Genomic DNA, 19,364 nt, shown 5'->3' with positions numbered 1-19,364 from the left:
TGGAAGTAGAAACACCACCAACTCCACCCTCATAGTTGTTATGAGGATCACATGAAATGATATTTATGGGAACAGTAGTAGTTCTCTATTCATTGTGTTCTTCCTTGCTCTTTCCAATAAATGTTATCTATTCATATGTGGCTGTTCACAAATGAAACATTTCTACTTCTGCTATATTCTTTAATTAGCTCCTATACAAAAGTACATATAGGGCTGAAAAAGGACTCAAAGATAGCAGGTTCTAAACCCTGGAAACTGTACATGTTACCCTATAGAAAAAAGGGTCATTGTCTATGTGGTTACATTAAGAATCATGAGGTAGTGAGATTATCCTTAATTATCCAGTGGACCCTAAAGGCAGTCACGATTGTCCTTAAATGACATACAGACAAGAGTCAGACAGAGTAAAACTGGCTTTGAGGAGAGGAAATACACAATCACAAAACCAATGAACACCTGTAGCAATGAGACTGGAAGAGGCTGACACCATGATTACAGCCTGATAACTTCTGACTTTTGTCTCCAGAGCTATTAGGGAATTTCTCTTATCTTAAGCCACCCATATAGTAGGGCTTAGATGAGCATGTACCCAGGATATGGTTAGCAATAATTACTTGTGTGTCTTATATAATAGAGGGTTTTATTTTCTCCTATTAATTTTGAAATTAAACTGAAATGTGATTCAATTTATAGATATATAATGGGAAAAGACTCGTTTGTATCATCTTAAGTCACTTTTTGTTACACTCCTATGTCCTAGCTAGGCATTGTGCTAACTAAACATGGAGGAAATAAGATGTTGTGTTGTGTTTAATGCAATGCCCTCTGGTGCACATAATCGAAGCAGTCATTATCTGTGGTTCTGCGGTTCCTGGAAAACTTCATCATGTGCAATTGGTTCTGCAGGATCTTTTAATTTTTTAAGCTATTTTTAATGAACACTAGTAAAGACCCCAACTGACATGGGAGCTAGAACTTGCCAAAAGTCCCTTTAGCGTCATCATTTATGATTTTTAAATGAAAGAATTGAGGGATAAAAAGCTAAAAGTTACAGAGTCAATCAAGCAGCATGAGTCTGAACCCAGGCTGTCTGACACAAGAGCTAATTAAACTGTGTGCTCTTAAATAAAAGTTATACTGTGGATTCAAATTACTTAATTCAACTTTTTACCACTTGTGCATTAAACCTAATTGAAATTTGAAAAGAACTTTCTGCATCTTTTAAGAGTAATTTCAACCATCAATGGAAACACTTTGCTTTTTTCCCTTCTGTCCTCCTTCCCCCTCCTGTGAATAGACTATTCACATTTGATAGAGTTAGAATCATAGGAGTGAAACATTAATGTAGAGAAACCTTTTTCAGTCTTCACCAAAATAACAATTTTACCATGGTTGAAATAGACTGGATGTATCCAGCTTGCCCGCCACCTCTCATCACTAGGTCCTGTGGCTTGCTTGTGGGTTCTATGTGTAATTGCATTTCTTGGTGGCAAGCCCTTTTATATGCTTGATTTCACTTAATCTTAACAATACAGATGTGAAGCAGAACACATTTCAAATGGAAGGGAGAGGTAAGGAAAACTAAATCTTACAGACTTTCCTAGTTGCTTAATTTCATAGAACTAGGCACTCAATTTCCCCTTTCCTTTCAAGGCACTTTCTCATTATACCTACTATTCTCCCACTCTCGTGACAATAGACTTGGAAATAAATGTGAAACTGACCACCTAAGTAACTGCCTCTTTTAATCTTTCTAAGTATCACATGCATGTGCCCATTGTCTAAACTCACTCTTCTTGCTTTAGCTGTGAGAAAATAAAACTTTTATTTTTACATTCTTCATAAAGCTGATTTTTGTCATGTTGGATATTACACTATTCTTATTCCCATGGATTTCTTGTTTTGCAGATGAAATTATGCCTTCGTTGATATAGTAGATGACTGCTATTCTGGGTTTTCAATAAAATTACACTTATCCTTTTATTTTCTAAATAAAACTAACAAAATTTTATCACTTTTCTCACAATTCAGATTTACCTGATAAATGTAGTTGCTAGACATAATTTTAAAAAACTAACATATATTAATTTTTAAGATATAAGAAAGTTAAAAATATCATTTATCTATTGACACTATATTTCCAAATTTAATTCTAGTATTTTTCAAGTTTAAGGAACAAGGTTTTTTATTAAAACAACTGTGCTAGTATGCATTCTAAATTATTTTAATATAATAAAAATAGCTATCTCATTCAAAAATTGTTGGGTATTGACCACTGAGATATAATTTGCTAATACAAATTTTGCTGTATATCTGAAATTAGATTTTACAGACAACCTCAAAGGTCCATGCAGTTCATACATTTGTTAGATTTAAGAATGCAAAAGTTGTGTATTATATGCTATATCTATGTATATTGAATATGTATATATACACACATATGTATGTGTGACACTCACTGACTCCCATGGTCACCAGTTTAGTTTAAAACTAATAGTGTGGTAGAAACCATCATATTTTCAGCACTGTCCATTTACTCAGTTTTACATTTGTTAATTAAAAAAAAAAATAGCTTTAGCTAGAAATGTATACCTACTCAGCTAGCGACTACATTTATGACCCTCCTAGCATGTTTTGCAGTTAGTCAGAGACACATGACTACATTCTTGTGCCATATATATAAAAAAAGAAATGCTGAGTTCATGGCTATATACAAAGGAGAAAACTAATTGCTTTCTTATGTAGGAACTTATTTTTCACTGAGTACCTGGTATATACCTTTATTCACTATGACTAAATGATAAATGCTTATTTAGTCTGGCAACTCTTTTTTTATTCAAAACTCTTTTTTCTTCTAACATCTGCTCCATATCTTACAGAGAGGCCTTCTTATCTTATCTTTGTCTTTTTTATGCTCTTGCTCAAATAAGACAAAGCATTGTCTTCGTATCTGGATCTTTATTCTTCAACTTCTGTGAAAGACTTTGCTTCATCTTTGTGAGAACTAGATCTACGCCTCCTCTGTGCGTTCTGGCATTTATCCACCCTTCTCATATCTCAAAAGCTGCCATGCTGCATCACACTTGTGGGGAAGGGCAAGTACCTATTGGTTCTCTATTTACTCCTGGTTTCTACTGTAGTACATGACACATGGTAAGCTTGCAATAGCTACCTAATGAATACTTAACCTGAATTCTCTAGGTATGCATCTTTTTTGTGCATGTGATTATTTTTCTTTACAGGATCAACATTCCAGGAGATGAAGGGTGAAACTTATTTTGGTAGGAAGGAGACTTCCTAAACTACTTAGGATCTTCTTGAAAATACTGCCATTTGTGTAACTCCAAGGCCTTTCCTGGGTTGCATCATTAAACACACTCCCAGATATGAACCTTAAAATTACTGGTGAATCACTTCATTCCCAAGACATTGAGAACATGAACAGACTACAATGCAACCTTTATAAAGACAGAACTTTTTTTTTTTAATAATGTCAGAAGCAAGTTCTTTAAGATAGTTAATTTCCCTTAACTGGGTATAAATCCTATCTTATTATTTTTTAATTTATTTTTATTTGTTTTTTTTTTTTTTTTGGTTTTTCAATTGCAGTTGTCCCCTTTTCTCCCAATTTCTCTCCCTGACCCAACCCACCCCCTCTCCCGCAATCATATCCCTCCCCGTTGTCCATGTCCATGAGTCATTTATAGATGTTCTTTGACTAAACCCTTCCCTTACTTATCTCCCTTCTATCTTATTTTTATTTTATTTTTTCTTTGTATTCATTTTATAAGTTTAGAACCCTTGTCATTTTTACACTCATTAATATTGAAAATATGTGCCAAAATTTTTTTACTTTTTAATTAAGAAACTTAGAAAGTTACCTTATAAAAATGGTGACAGTAATAAATTTTAAGGATATGTTATAAACAGTGTATTTACTTTGTAGTGTTGGTTTGGTTAGATTTCTTGTAAACAGTCTCTCCTTCAATTTTTGGAAGTTGCTTTTTATGTCAAAAAAAGCAACTTCCTTTCAAAAACAAGCTGAATTTGTTGTCTAGCAATAATGAATCAGAATCTCTGATCTGTTGGTTTTACCACAAGAGCAGTCTCTCTCTACAGCCACGTGGTCAAACACTCTGGATTCATGAAATTAATATTTATTCGAAGAGTGTCTGAGTCCACTGACTGAACAAAACAGTAGTAAATTAGTGACTCTATGGAAGTAGCTCGTTATACTACATTTTCCTGATCACAAAATGGTAGAATCTGCACAAAAGTTCAATTTTCTCTTACCCTGATCTTCAACATATTGTCATTTTGAAACATGCATATAACTAGACAACTAATGCATATGTATAAATAAATACATGTACATGCATTTACCTAGAACTCACTTCAGATCAGTTTTATTTGGAAAGTGAGGTAACTTATCTACCTACACATTTTCCAGCTTTGTGAGAGTGTGGATCACATTCCATATGTCTGGTGGCTCCATGCCTCACATAACACTTTCCTCCCTGCCATCAGACACCAGTAGGTGAATTCCTCTTTGCAACACACCTTTGTGTTGCTTTTTCAGATCCCTCTCATGTAAATTAATTGACTTCCTCATCTGTTCCCATCGCATGTGGTACGTCTCTCTCTATTGGGGCTTTCATCACGGTTGCTGACTAGTTTCTCTTAATGTGTCTGTCTTATGTGCTAAACTCTGAAGAATGCTGCAATAAATTCTACAGGGGAAGAGGGAAGAGAGGAAGGAGGATAGAAGTTAATAAAAGAATGGATAGGAGAATTTATGATGAAAGATGTGTTTAAAATGTGCCAGGTTTGATTATATGTCAATATATGAGTTATTAAATAAATCATGGATCTTGCTTTGAAATATTAACTGGGTAATTTAAATTGCCTGTGACCTGTAAAAACACTGCTATTTACTTGAGAGAATTAATGATATATCTCCAGAAGAATCTGACATTTTATTAGGAAGTATAATGAGTTTGACAAGATAGATGATCTTGGTGGTCAATTCAATCCTAACATATTATTATAATATGATTACAATAAAGAAAAAACCTCAGTTAAGATAAACAGATCATTATACCTGACAAAATCTTTTGGCTAGGATTCTGCGTAAGTAATATTATATTCACCATGAAAGCCCACAATTCTTGCTTCATAGATGAGAAGCTGGTGGCTTAAAAAGGCTACGATGGTTTTTTTTGTGTGGTTGGTTTATTTCAAATTGACACTGGTTATAACTCATGGACACTGTAGAAACTTCCTGCAAGCATTCTCCAAATCTAATGATTTGAGTTTGTGCTTATAAATTTTATAAGTTTTAGCCCTTCAGATAGAGTCGAGGGTGATGGCACTTGCACACACTGTTGTATTAACTTATGTTTCCTTGGGGGAAAATTTGTCCCCTGCTGCCGCTTGGTAAATGATTACATTTTTTATCTAAGTCCTCAAAATCCCTCAAGACTGTGAAGAGATTGTAATGTGTGTCTCAGGGAATGTTAAAAACAAGAAGCATATTATTTATTTTATTATTTAATGGATAAATATATAAGATACATATATATTTATGTATGAAATGAAACCTTTTAAGGTGTCAATTTATTTCTCAGTTATAATTGTATGCATGCATGTTCAATATAGGAACAAAAAATCAGTAACAAAGAAAATAATATAAAATTATTTTGTTATCTTATAATAAGAAAAGATAGAATATATGAACATATCTAACAAATATAGACATGACCCCTCTGTAGGTAGAACATACTATGTTTTCCTTTCAAGACAGTATCTATGCAGTTTTTTCATGGTACTGAATATTTTTGGTAAATATCAAATCAATGGCTGAGGAATGAGAGATAAATTGAAGGCTCCCACTAACTCAGGTTACACAAATTCTGACAGATTCTTTCTGATGCCCTGAAATGATTTTTTTAAAGACTTTATTATTTCAACAGCTATCACTGGGCATCCTTCTTAAACAGCCAGTGAAGTGCGTATAAAATTAAGCTCCTTTGATTATTCCTTTCTTCCAGAGCCTCAAGTTCAACATTTATATACCAGTTGTGTTTTTCCATGACTCAATATGTTGAAGTTCAAAGAAATTGAGTTGAATGGATATTGATTGTAAGTTTAGCAATCTTGGGAGTCTCATTCTTACATTTTCATCTATAAAATAGAGATAATCATATATCTATTATTAAACTTTAGATTTATTGTGAAAACTTAAATGTGTAGAGAATAGCAACTGGCTCACAGGTAACGTCTCATTAATGCTAGCTGTAATAACCATAATTAGTATTACATTGAAAATTACTAGTAAAATACATACAATTTTATATTGTCAAGTGATTTTTGTTTATATTTATTAAACATCAGGGTGAGCAGTGATGACACTGGGTGAAAGCTCTGAAATGGCATAATTTGTTTTTTTCTGTTTAGTCACAGTTTACTTGATTCTTTCTCTAACACCCACCCCTATTTATTTTCTCTTCAAGATCCATCTCTCGTACTTATTTTCTTTGCAGTGTGTTAAAAACAAAGAAGAAAGTCAGATGGATATTCAAAAATTGTCTTTACTGTAACAAAACTAGTTCCCCAATGTAACACACTGGATTGTGGCATCCCTGGGAATTAACATAACCATTATTATCAGAACTGTGTAATTACTGATCCCAGCTGTGCAAAACACTGGTCTTCACAAGAGCTGGTGGCTGGGACACCGCCTGAGTGGAAAATCTACTTACTCTCCTTAGTAAAAGCTAGTTCTGATAATTACACAGAAACCTCAAAAACAAGTTACGAAAATCAGGACTGGACAAAGAGTCCTGAAGGAAAGTTTGATTATGTTTCCCCAACAATTTAAAGCACCACAGTATAAGTAAAAACAAAAAATGAAAAGCATAAAGTAAATTTATGTATGAAATATGTCTAGCTTCGTCTCCAGCTCTATTACACTTCTTTGGTAATTTTTCTACACCTATAATATATATTGTTTCATACATATGTATTTATCTAAATATAAACCCATAGGTACATGCACATGTGTATGTGAAACTTCAATCCCAAACTTTATCCCTCTGACCATCTGACAATCGGAAACATGTTCTTTTCCTAAGTATTATTTTTTTTAATTTTATTATCAGATTTAAAACTTTATATTGTTAACATTTCAATTTCTAAAATAATTCCCATTGACATGTTCTATTCACAATATGTTCATGTAGGGGATCACTTATAGAACACACTGTTTATTCTACCACTTGCCATTCTTTCTATAACGAGCTAAGTAGGTGTCTTTTAACAGCATATGCTGAGACATAGCAATTATTCTACTGATTGTCAATAGGCGTTTATTTCTTAGTTAATGAGAGATGTGATGCCAATTTCGTTTTTGGTTTATGTACTAGTTTGGTCTTGATTTCCAGACAGATGTCCATTGAGTTCATAACCTGTCACTGTTCTTTAATTCTTCATGTTCTTATGTCTCCCTTTTTCAACCTAGATTGCACTACTCATCTTAATAACCACTCCCTAAAATACTCCCTCATCTCCCTTAAATCCCAAACTTAATTAAATCTATGTCTCTCTGTGTCTGCCCAATGTAAGAGTCTATAGCAGGTAAAAAATCAAATAACTATGAAGTTTGATATTATTTTTTAATGTTTGGTCATTTGTCTTAATTGGGCTCTTACTATTGCTAAGCAGTCCTATAATCTCATTCCTTGCACACTACATTACTTCTTCCATTATGATAGATCCCCACTTTATATTTTCTTTACTCTCCTCAAAATTCAGTCTTCTCCCCCTCAACCCACACTATCAGTTGATATCACTGTGTATGAAGTTTCTCTAGAGAAACAGCAGAGCCAATAGGAAGTGTGTGTGATGTATAAGATTTTACATAGATAGATAGATGATAGATATAATAGATGATAGATAGACAGATATTCTAAGCAACTGGCTCACATGATTATGGAGGTCAGTAAGTACAAGATCTGTAGAATTAGCTGGGAGGCTGGAGATCCAGAGAAGAGCCAATGTTGCAGTCAAACTCTGAACACTGTCTGCTTGCAGAATTACTTCTTGTTTGGGGGAAGTCAATGCTTTGTTCTGTTCTTTTTTCAATTGATTGGATGAGGCCTTTCCAAATCATGGAGGACAGTGTGCTTTACTTAAAGCCCACCTATTTAAATGTAGACCTCATCATACAAGAGCATTTAATTAATTTGCATTTAAAGTGATTATTGATAGATATGTATTAATTCCCATTTTATTATTCATATTTTTAAATCTTTTTCTTATTTTTATTTTTTTTAAGATTATTTATATTTAAAGAGAGGAGATGAAAGAGAGAAAGGGAGGGAAAGAAACATCAATGCGTGGCTGCCTCTCAAGCGCCCCCAATGGACATGTGCCCTGACAGGGAATCAAACCAGTGACCCCTAAGGTTTGCAGGCCAGTGCGAATTGAGACATGCCAGCCAGGGCTTTTTTCTTTTTGTTAAAGCAGATCCTTTAACATTTCTTATAATACTGGTGTGGTGGTGATGAATTTGCATTTATTTACATCATCTCATTTAATCCTAAAAAAAATTTTGAAAGGTATTTCTTTTTCTCAGTTTTATATTTGAAGAACCTGGATCTTAGAGGTTTAAGAATCTTATTCAGGGTCACAAAGCAAATGACACAAGTCAATTCTGAAAACTCTTACTCCTACTGATAAACCTGCCAATCTAGAATAAAGAGGCTTCCCGTCTAATCATAGATCATAATTTAAGGGAAACACATTTTGTAATTAGCATCTTAATCTTATATTGGTAAGATAACAACTTTTAGGATTCTTCCCCAAAAGTCTATAATTCATCTGGCTTAGTTTAGGAGTGCTATTTATTGACAAAGTTCTCTTAGAAATTTGATGACCAAACACTAATAAAAATTATTGGCAAAAGTTGAGTATAACTTTCCAAATTGCAATTTTTCCCAAGTTATTGTTTTCAAGACATTTTTAAGTCTTTGTGAGAGAAACAATAAGGATATATGTGTGATACAACATGATTAAGAAAAATATAAAGAGAACATCAACAAGCAGGACTGATTTTCCAAATATGATAATCTATAATACTGGGAGCAATTGTGCTTTGATTTTCTTTTGTGGATAAAAGATTGTTTTTATTTTTCCACTCTGATGTTCTATGAAATATTCAGGTGCTTTGTTTTTTTGTATATTTTCTTATTTGAAAAATTAAAGCATAATTAGCTTTTCCCCTTGAAGCCACAGGTATCTTATATTTTATGTTACTTTGAATTGAGGAAGTTGCAGTCAATTTTTCCAACAACAAGGAGAGAGTCCCCCAAGTTTTTATCTGCCTGGCGGGCAACACCAAATGACAATGCACCAAGGATATTCAGCCGCGGGAGTTCAGGTGGAGAGCACAGACTTCCCTCTGCTGGCTGGGCTTACAAACTGGAGCAGCCTGCCTTTCCTGCCTGTTGAGCATCCTTTTCACGCCTGCACCCTCCTAGGTGAGGGGCATATCTGGCTTCACGGATGGATCCCAGTTGTATTTCTGTGAAAGTAATGTAAATAGTGAGCAGGAGTCGCTGAAGCAGTACCATTAGTACCGGAAGTGGATAGAATAGTTTGACTTATTTTGGCTGGGTAAGCTTTCCTTCCTATGTGCTTAGCGTTACTTCTAAGGGAAATGGGACTTCTGAGGGACAAGCAATTTACAAGTTAAATTTTATTACAGTAGTAGAAGCTTAAACCACTTGAAAGTTGTTTTATCAGTGCAAGGACTGTGTTTCATTGTCATCTTTTTCTCTTTTTGTTCCCCCTCCATCATTATCATTCTTCTTGTGGTTATTATAAAAATAAGTAACCCCAACTGCTCCCTTTCAATGTGGCAGGCACTATTGTATGTGTTTTATCTACTCGAGCTCACTCAGTCATTACATTTCTATAAGGTAGAAACTCTTTCTACCTTTATATAGAGGGGAAATTGAGGGACATGACGAGAAAGAAACTTGTACAAGGTATCAAATTCAAACCAGGCCATCTGACTTTGCATTGCTTTCCTGGAGAAGAATTAGTTATTGAGTCTCAAATCTGGCAGAAGTGGGTTCAAGTATATAGCTCTGCCATATGCTAACTTTTTGACAAGGTAAATTTGCATAGCATCTTGAGTCTCAGTTTCCTATTCATAAAACAGGGTTATATAATAATAGCCATCTCCTAATAATGCTGTGGATAGTAAATAAATTATTGAAAAGTGATTTTGATCCCTGGCATTGGGAATTACTATTAGTATACAAAAGTAATACTTTATTTTTAATATTATTATTTTTAAATCAGAAGGAGTTAAGCAAATTTAATGTTCCCTGAATTTCAAGCATTAAGCATATTTTGTTCATTAATTGCTACAGTAAATAAACATTTTAATACAAGAGCTTAGTTAATTTAGTTAACTACCTAAACAGTCCTAGACATCATTGGAACTAAAGCAAGGCAAGAATCCAGATTTTATTTTTTATATTCCTATCTAAGGACTCTGACAAATTTCTCTTTCCTTTGTCTTACTTTCAATACATTGCTTTCCACCCATTCTTACTTTTTTTTTAATTTTCAGAAGGTAATAATATTGAAAGATTAACTTGTTATGATACAAAACTTATGACAATAGCAATATAAATAAAAACCATAAAAGATAAAGTCTTCTAGAGTTTATGAAGCATTTTCACTGACATGATCATTTCCAATTGTAAATGACAAGTTAACCATGGAAACAGATGATGCCAATACAGATATGATGGTCATGTTAAGACCAACTACTTGAAGTATATTTTTTGGATTTATACAGTGTAAATTCTAATAATGTTTAGCTCACGTCTCTGTGAAGATCGCTAACATGTTATCTTGTATTTATTTAAGCCTCTAAGTAGATCTGCAGTGTACACAGTTCTGAAGGTTGGCAAGTTCCAAAACTCACCTAACCTTTACTGTAGATATTATCTGATAAAAAAAGGCTTAGAAAACTTAATTCTTTCTCTGCCAATCTGCAGAGTGGAAGAAACAGATTTTAAATCCAACCTCTAACCCCAAAGGCCAATCTCACATTTTCCAGTATAGATGCACAGCTAAAAATCTAATATATTGATTTAATTATTGTTCTTATATAGGATTACTCTGTAATGCACATTGCAGGACTAAGCCTGTCTGATTTGTGCACTAATGAAAGAAAATTTTAATTGTGTGTATGCTATACATTGGTCTCTACGTGAAAATGAGGTAGAATATCTAAAAACCTTAACCCCAATGTACTTAACAGTCAAATATAACATCACAGCCGTCAATTCTAATAGTAAGCAAAATATTTTTTATTTAAATTCCATGTATGTATGTTTTAGTATAGGGTAATCAATTATATAAAGTAATAACTATAATATAGCCTACTCATTAAATGACTTTAACACATAAGAGCATATATAATTGCTCAATTAATGTACAGTGTAATGTTTTACATGTGCTTTTATTTGAACAAATAATTGTCTACATGAAAAATAAGTTGAGAAAGGTCTATTGAAAAATGTATGTTTTAACATGAGTTCTCCTCCCCCCAGCAAAATCATGAGTTTTGCCCCACCATAAGTTTGGAAAACACAAATATAAATTGAATATATATGCAGAATGAGATCTGGCTAGAAATTTCCATCAATAAAATTAAAGAAATAAAATAAACCCTGACATTCTGAGTTATAGATATGAGCCCATGGGAATGCAGACTGGTGCGGCCACTGTGGAGAACAGTATGGAATTACCTCAAAAGATTAAAAATGGAACTGCCTTTTGAACCAGCGACTCCACTACTAGGATTATACCCGAAGAATCTTGAAACACCAATTCAAAAGAACTTATGCACTCCTATGTTCATTGCAGCACTGTTTACAATAACTAAGTGCTGGAAACAACCTAAGTGCCCATCTGTAGATGAGTGGATCAAAAACCTGTGGTACATTTACACAGTGGAATACTATGCAGCAGAAAGAAAGAAGGAACTCCTGCCATTTGCGACAACATGGATGGAACTAGAGAGAATTATGCTTACTGAAATAAGCCAGGCAAAGAAAGCAAAATACCATATGATATCACCCAAAACAGGAAACTAAAGAGCAACACAAACAAACGAACTAAATAGAACAAAGAGCAGAATAGCAGTCAATAGGGGGGTGGGGAGAGGGAGAGAAGGGGGATAAGTAAGGGAAGGGATTAGTCAAAGAACCCATATAAAAGACTCATGGACATGGACAACGGGGAGGGATATGATTGCGGGAGAGGGGGTGGGTTGGGTGGGGGAGAGAAATTAGGGGAAAAGGGGACAACTGTAATTGAAAAACCAAAAAAAAAAAAAAAAAGTGAAAAAAAAAGAAAAGATATGAGCCCTGAGCAAACTGCCAATGGACTACAGTAGTAAAAGATGATTTTACTGCAGACATTATTTTTCCTAGAAAATTTAAGCTTCCTAGAGGTACTATGTCAATTTGGAATTACTATGGCTTAAATGAGAAATGAGGAAAAATTTGGAAACACTTTATAGTAATTTTATTGCATTTTGGCAAACAGGTGAAGTCATTCCTTTTGGAAAGAGAAAATACAAATCCTTAATATATTACCTGGTCATTAGCATGTTTTCACTTTAAGAAAAGATGGCAAAATTTAGCTGGCAAGGCAAAGCGTTTGATGATCAAAGAGAGAGCTTTGATCCACTGTGAGCTCTATGACTTATTAAATGTATGATTTTAAAGCTGTTTCAAATTATTTTTGCCAAAATGCAAAGTACAAACAAGCGTATAAATAGGTGAATAAATTAATAAAATGAATTATTAGCTTGGATAATTTTATTAACCTCAAGTCATTCAAATGTGGAGTTCTGACTTTGCAGAATCGCTAAGGAAGCAAACTAGCAATTTGCTGACATGTCATGGGTGATCAATGAGTTAGTTTCTTTTTTTAACTGTTTACTCTTTCCACATCCTGTTCTCATTCCCATTTCAGCATCTCACCTGAACTTGGCCCACCAAATTCCAAGGACATGTTTTCCTCCATCTCATACTTAACTATATGTAGAAGTCAATACATATTCCCTTAATTTGAGCTTACTTAAGTGTTTGGGATAAATATAATGTATAAGAATAGCACATTCAATTCTTAAGATGGATAGAAAATGAATAATGAAGGAGAAACATATAAGAAATCGCTTTCTTGAAATGAGGAGAAAGGCAAAGGAGAAATTTAATCAGCACACACACCACACACAAAACACAAAACAGATTAATTTTATTTATAGACTTAGGGGAGGGGATCACTGTTGCAGTTTCTCTTTGGTTCTATTTCTCATTTAGTTGAGCTATATGAAATTGCCATTTTGGTGGGTTAAAAAGCATTTCAAAATAGCCATTTCATGTGGTTCAAACTAATTGATGAAATAGACACAGCTGTTTTCAAGGATCTTCATAAAATTAAAAGCCATCCTTTCTGAATTGAATTTCATAAAAAGTAATTAATATAATTTGTAAACATTTTAGGCCATTTAATTTTTAAGTGAATACTTCTCTATTTGATTTAATGTGCATTATTCAGTACCTATCTTGTGTCAGAACAGGGAACCATTGTTTAATAGAACAGCCAATAAATCTGCTCTCATAAAACTTACATTTTAGTGAGTGAGAGAAAATTTAAGATACATAACTACAATAGATGTATACTCTGTTATGAAATAAGGAGTGCCAATAACACAAATAAAGCAGGGATGAGGATTTGGGGTGATAGAGTGGGATCACGCTTAAAAATGTTGGTCTGGGAGGCCTCAAGAGAAAAATGACGTCCTGACGTAAGTGAAGGACAGGACATGAATGTTTACAGAAAAACAGCAGCAATTATGCTCTGGAGGTCATTGTAGAACACCAAGTGTCATTGTGGCACATGCCCAGTGGCACTGATCTGCCACTCAATTTGTTGATATGGGTTGGATGCCTGGTTTGCCACTCTGACGGATCTCAAGGAGTCTCATCTTTTAACCTCTCTGAGTCCTGGGTTACAAGCTCATGGCAAACAGCCACTTCTTCAGAAGGTCACGCTCATTGTTGAGTTAGAGACAGTGGTAAATAGACATGGGTCTCCATTTGTTCAAATTTTTCCCAGTTTGCTTTTGTGGGTTTTAGTTGTTCTTAACGGTTCTACCTTGCTAACCTTGCTAACCTTGCAGCTTTTTTTCCTGACTTCCACTCCCCTTGTCCTATTGTGATTTTAGGCTCATATATAGATTCACATATAATAGCCTTCCATGGACTACCTTAGCAGCTCTCATAAATGTGAAACATTTAATTGCTAATATAAATTCTATATGCCATGTTATTTTGTACTGGTTTTCTTTTTTTAGTTTTTTGAATCTTACCTAAGACACTCATCAACCTCTGATATCTTATAATCCTTTAAGTGTGACACATCCACAACTGAGTTCCTGACACATTCGCACCCGCACTTGCTACCTTCAGTCCTATCCAACACAGTTAACGGCAACTTTATCCTTTCTGTTTTTCAGCCAAGAATCACGGAGTCATCTTTGATGGCTTTCTTTATGTGCGCCTTGCAGTTTGTCATTCTGGAAATCCTGGCAGCTCTAGCTTTAACATAAAGCCCGTTTATTATCTTTTGTTCTTACCTTTCTTGGCCCTCCACTGTGGCCCATGCCACTCCCATGTCTTACTTGGATTAGTTAAGATCATCCATAAAGAGTGAGTAGGGATAAAGGACAGTAGGGATCCAACGGGCGCTTCACGTGTTTGAGGTTAGGCAATGGAGGGATCAATGAGGGAAACTGTGAAGGAAGAGCCACCAGGATGGAAAGAAATTCAAATACGCGCGGGAACCAAAAAATTCACCTTAAACAACAAATGAGTTATTTGAAGAGAGAAAGTGATAATTTGCCATCTGTCCCCAGGACCGATGAACTACTTTATTGCGAATGTGGGCTGTAGTGCTTCATCACAATTGTTTATCAGGGTATAATAAAGAATGTGTGGCAGACACATCCATAGCATTATTCAGTGGTAGAAATGTTCAAAATATATATTTTATGTTATTTTACTAGGATGGCTTCAGGATGATGTTTCACACAAAAATCAAATTTTATGTAGTGAACATTTCTCTCCACATTTCTATGGCTATACCGATTCATGTTCAACATCACCATGAGATCCCTATTAAGACCACAGGTCAGTTGAAATGCTTACAAAGAACTGAGGAAAAATGACACCTATATTGAAAAAAGAATCTTCAATTCTCCTGCTCCTAAGCTCATTGTTAACTAGTAAATGAAGACTCTAACAACTCAAGCTATATGAACTATCAATAATCACTTGCTGGTTGGTCTTATATGTAACACACTGATTCCAGAGACTGAGCTTCTATTTCTATTTCCCACGTGAGTCACTTAAACTCTCTTTTCCCCACAAAGATAGGGATAAACTATTCCTTGGCATGCCTCATAGAGATAATGTGAATATTGGTGAAATAATATTTGCAAAGCTATTTGAATCTCACATACATAAACAAAAGGTAAAATTAAATTCTTCCTTTGTGTTTGCATGGATGAGGGATGAAGAAAAGTGACATACAATCTCAGGAACTGCTGGTGACTACAGATACTTTCAATAGGCATATGCCTATCTTAAACATACACATGAAATATTTCCTTATAGTAAACCTGAGGATGTGGTTTTTTGGGAAACAGCTTTTATCTTTATGGTATGGTTCATGCTATTTAGGTAACATACCTGGGAGTCATTCTAGTTGTTTTTTTGTTTTTTTTTTTTTCACTCTCCACGTCTTCTCCTCTCTTTTTCCTCAGCATCTTGCTAAATACCTATTACTACACTGAAACTGTTTTATTTCAGATTGCCACTATTTTCTTATGCTTATTGATGTAGTCATCTCCCATCTAATCCCCTGGCTCTCAGTCTTAGAATTCTCTGTTCCATCCTCAATATTCATGGTGTATACAGGGTCCTCCTTGTTTGGTCCCAGTTTCTTCCATCCAATCCTGTGCCTAACGCTCCCCAGATAGAGCTTTTGTCCCAGAAATGCGGAATTACTTAATGCTGTTCTACATTTCTGGCTTTTAACTATTTATTACCTAAGATACCTCTTATTTTTCCATGGGTATAGAAGAGTGTAATGGGTATAGTAGACAGGAAATAAGTGTTTAATATCTAACTACAATAAAATGGATTAGTGCCAGGTGGGAATACTGAGAAGTCTCTACTCAAGAGTGAAATTGGTTTGTATGAGCATATCTGTCTTTTCTCTCTCTTCTTTTTAAACAAATAAATCAATGACTTTTGGGGGGCTGATGGTTCTATTTAGAAATATGATGATTAGACCATGTTAGCTTTAATTAAAAAATTTACTTGAGCATTCTCTGTTCCTCTGACAGTAATATTCATATAAAGTGAAAGTTTAGATTCTAAGAATGAATGGTGGGATTAAGTGGAAATAAGTGATTTTAGGTCCTTAGAGCATGATTAAAAATATCTGAAACAAAATCTAGTGATGCTAAGCAGAACAGGTACAGATCACTTAAAATATTTTTATTTTTTATATTGGAAAATATTTTGATCTAATTTAATAATAGTAATAAATTATAAATATATGTATTATATGTGACATACCTATGCTATTAAAATAGTCCCACAAAATATGGCAATATAGCAAATATCTTTTCCCAACCCAGAGTTGATTTTATAAAAAAAAATGACTCTATGAAATCAAACATGTAAGTCAGAATTCTCTCCATGAATCAGTAATTTGATAATCACTGTGTTAAATGCTTTACATACATCAGTCATATCCCTCATTCCCATGATAGCCACTGAGGTAGGTGTTATTATTATCTCCACTTTGCAAGTGACAGGTGACATACAGGACAAGTACATGATACACTTTCTGTTAGTAAAGTTTGCTTTTATTAAGGTGTAGTAAGTTTAAAGTTGTTTTTAGTATTTTGTAATACTTGTATAAATATTTTAACTAAGACTATGAAATAAATAGTCCAGTATTAATATTCTTTCACATGCTTTAATTCCTGACCTTGGGGACTAAATTTAGAAATATATATTCTTACAAAATAATTTGAAAACGATATAACACAATGGTTATGTGCTATAAAGTCAGACATTTCAATTCATGTTCTATTTGGTAATTTGGTAAGAAATCCTATTTCACTGATAATCATCTTCATTATCTGTAAAATGACAATATTTCAATTTTACATATTTTGTGACCAATAGATGTTAATAATATTAAACTTTATATAGAGCTGCAAAAAATAAAAACTAAGATACACATTTTTAAAAATTGGACTTTAGATTCTAACTGCCACTTGTAGCAAGATAACTAGGAGTATCATATGAATATAATTTGTCTAGTTTAAAAATGGGTAACAAGCTTAGGTTAAATTGGAGAATAAAAAAAATAGACCTACTGAGCATACAGATAGAATCTGAAATCCAAATTTCAAAGATCTTTCTGTCTTCAAGGCTCACGTACTTTCCAATTAAGCTTCAAAGATCAGGAACACAAGATTTTGATCAACAAAGTTAATTCAAAATTGTCGAAGATTTGGTGAGAATTTCTTTTGCTGAAGAAAGCCAGGAAGTGAGGGACTGAGATTTTTTAATACTGCAGCAGAGTACAGCTTTCTGTCCTCAGCAAAGACAAGAATTGCCAGCTTTGTCCAACTGCAGAGTGAAATGAACTTTTAGGAAATCATTGTTCATGATATGGAATTATCAAGTGCATCACAATTCTTCACACTATTTATCTTTCCGGTTTCAAATAGAGATCTCTCATACACTATGTTATATGTTCATGTCTTACAGACTTATTGCTCAACTCATCTTTTCAAATGAGTAGATAATAAGATTTATTAGTGTGTTTTTGTCCATGCTGGCAGATTACAAGTGCTTACTGAATAAGTGCTTTAGAGAAATGTCAAGCATGGGCCATATTATGCTCAAATAAATATATTAAGCTAGAAAATTCCCCAAGCTTTTTGAGTGGCAGCAACTTAGTTTTTTATAACAACTTTAGCTCCATTCCTCTACAAAGATTGCCAAAATAGAGTTAGCTATGAGTGGAAAATCTTTCAAAAAATCTGTGTGGATGGGTGACAAGATGAATGATACATATTGCAGGTGGACAATAACCAGGTTCTTTGTGTCAAGAAGGCAGACAGCAAAAGTGCTTGCATTCTTTAGGAAAATTCAGATAGAACTATTATTGTTTTTGCTTTTATGAGAATGATTAATTTATCATCCAAGTTGAAAACTACTAGGCATATTTTGTTTCTACACCAGAGATGAAAAAAGGTCTTATAGAAATTGGCGTAGTGCTGGAAACACAACATATCAAATATTATTCTTCCCATATGCCAGTATCTAGAAATGGGAAGTGGAACACAGGTCAGGCCAAAATCCTTACAGAATTCTACTCTTAAGTTATTTGTGTTAAAATGTAGTTTTATTTTTAAGACATAAAACCTGAACCTTTAAATATTCCAGAAGTTCACAAAAATTATTTAGAAAATTGAAGGAAAGTTTTATTTTGTCATTTACTTGTTCACTCAACCAATATCTATTGTGAGCTGGCTCTATGCTTTATGTTAGGCAATAGACAATACTACTGCTTGTCTTTATGGTTTAAACATAAACATCACTTTCACAGAGAAGCCTTCCCTGATTCCTCTACTTGGTTTGTCTCCTACATTATATTCTTGTGCATTCTTTAATACTCAATTGTATATATTTTTGTTATTGCTTATATAATATCCATCTCCCCCAATTTTCTGTAGGCTTGTGGATCAGGAGTCATTTCTGTTTTCTTAATTGTTTTAACTCCAGTGCTCATAGTAATAGCTCAATATATTTAATACATTAGTAAAAAGACATACATGCAAATTATAAAAAAATTAAATGAGATCAAAGTTATGCTATTTTGTTGAAATATACGAGGACACACAGAGCATGCAAAACATGAGTGTCTGCGAATGTCAAAAAGACCACACACAGGTGATGCTGAGATAAAATTTGTTTCTGCAAAAAAAGAAGGGAGGGGTAGATGTAATGGGAAGTGAAAGAAAAGAAACCCTACAAGCACAGCATGTTTGGAAAACTACAAACCAGGGTAGAGAGTCAGGTATAGGGTGCCAGGAAATGATTCCAGACAAGGAACCAGCTTTTGATGGGCCCTCCCTATGAATTTTTAATACACATATATATTTTTCTATATATCATCTC

General features: G+C 33.9%; 1 protein-coding gene across 1 annotated transcript in view; it reads left to right on the top strand.

Annotated features, from left to right (window-relative positions):
• The window catches only part of LUZP2 (leucine zipper protein 2), a 377,697-nt gene that overhangs the window by 222,001 nt on the left and 136,332 nt on the right, over positions 1 to 19,364 (top strand). The window lies entirely within an intron of this gene.

Source organism: Furipterus horrens, unplaced genomic scaffold, assembly GCF_987537825.1.
Source record: "Furipterus horrens unplaced genomic scaffold, mFurHor1.1.pri manual_scaffold_2, whole genome shotgun sequence".
Classification (NCBI taxonomy): domain Eukaryota; kingdom Metazoa; phylum Chordata; class Mammalia; order Chiroptera; family Furipteridae; genus Furipterus; species Furipterus horrens.
Note: the sequence above shows the minus strand (reverse complement) of the source record. Positions and strands in the feature narration are given on the sequence as shown.